Here is a 1,838-nt window from a genome sequence, read left to right as displayed (position 1 = left end):
AAAAAAAAAAAAAAAAAAAAAAAGGGAAAAGAAGAGAAAAACCACTGCCTTTGTTAAACTTACATTCTAATGAATGGATTCAGATAATATCCTAAGTAAACTTATAGTAAGTAAACTGTTAGAAGATAAGCGTTTAGGTAAAAAAGATGGGGGGGTGATTTTTTTTTTTTTTAATGTTGAGCCAAGACTTGAAGGAGGTCAGGATACATCCTGCATAGTTACCTGCCTTACAAAAGGTATTGCACTCTCCTGTTTGCTCACCCTTCCCCCATAAAAGCAGCCCCAAACCCTGATTCAGCAGCAGAATTACCCCGGGGGCTTTTCAAAGGTGTTCCTGGGCCCCACCCACACATAATGGGTTGGAATTTCTGAAGGTGGGATCTTGGGATCTGTAAGAAAGCTCCCTGGACATTCCTGACAATCAGCTCAGTTTAGAAACCACTTAATTCAAATAGTTTCAGAAGCAGAGAAAGTTTGAACCATCTGACTGCTGACTACATCTCCCACTTCCTGTAGTGCTCCCTCTTCTCACCGCAACTCTGTGATCTGGAGCAATAAACTTCCCCTTACCTTTCAATACCTGTGGCTCTAACACAAACTTGTCCCTGTGCTCTGGAATGGGCTTGCCCTGCCCTTTTGTGTAGCAAACTACTGGTCATTCTTCAGTCCTCAGGCCTGAAGTATGCCCAGTTCCCCCAGGTGTAATTAGTTGAATTATCTTCTGGAGTATCATTTTGTTCATATCTCTATTATATTTGCTGCATTGTTTTAGAAATATATGTTCAGGGACTTCCCTGGTGGTGCAGTGGTTAAGAATCTGCCTGCCAATGCAGGGGACACGGGTTCAAGCCCTGGTCTGGGAAGATCCCACATGCCGTGGAACAACATAGCCCGTGCGCCACAGCTACTGAGCCTGCGTGCTGCAACTACTGAAGCCCACGAGCCTAGAGCCCGTGCTCCGCAAGAGAAGCCACCGCAGTGAGAAGCCCCACGCACCGCAACGAAGAGTAGATCCCGCTCGCTGTAACCAGAGAAAGCCCGCGTGCAGCAACGAAGACCCAACGCAGCCAAAAATAAAATTAATTAATTAATTAAAAAGAAATATATGTTCACCTCTCTTACTAAACACCTGGAAAGAACACAGATGAGCATTTACATTTTTTTATAGTTAATAATAACAGCTAATGTTCATTAGCATTTATTGACTTTTAAATTTTGTACATGCGCTTACTGTTTTAATTTTTGCAACTCTATTAGGGACTATTGTTATTCTTATTTTACATTGAGGAAACTGAAACTTGGAAATGTAAAGTAGCTTGTCCAAGATCCGGAGATAACAGTAAGTGATAGAGCTAGAGTTCAGTCTCCAGATTCTGTAAGTTTAACCATCTGTGCGCCAGAGGGGGCCTGGCACATACTAGGTACACAGGAAATGTTTTTAAATGAATGAACTGTGTATCACAATAACCACTTCTATATGATGACCTGGCCTTGAGTGTCATCCATTTCTCCCCTTTCCTAATTCACATTCTAAATATTTCAGAGGAAGGCAAAATAGTAATAATAACTACCTCCAGGGTTGATGTTAGGATCAAATGAGGTAGTAGCTTTGAAAATATTTTGTTATCTTTTGTAAAAAGCCTTTATACTGGGCTTCCCTGGTGGCGCAGTGGTTGAGAGTCCGCCTGCCGATGCAGGAGACACGGGTTCGTGCCCCGGTCTGGGAAGATCCCACATGCCGTGGAGCGGCTGGGCCCGTGAGCCATGGCCGCTGAGCCTGCGCGTCCGGAGCCTGTGCTCCGCAACGGAAGAGGCCACAACACTGAGAGGCCCGTGTA

The sequence above is a fragment of the Lipotes vexillifer genome, unplaced genomic scaffold (assembly GCF_000442215.2).
Source record: "Lipotes vexillifer unplaced genomic scaffold, Lipotes_vexillifer_v1.1 scaffold666, whole genome shotgun sequence".
Classification (NCBI taxonomy): domain Eukaryota; kingdom Metazoa; phylum Chordata; class Mammalia; order Artiodactyla; family Lipotidae; genus Lipotes; species Lipotes vexillifer.
The sequence above is the reverse complement of the archived record's forward strand: the minus strand, read 5'-3'. Positions refer to the sequence as shown.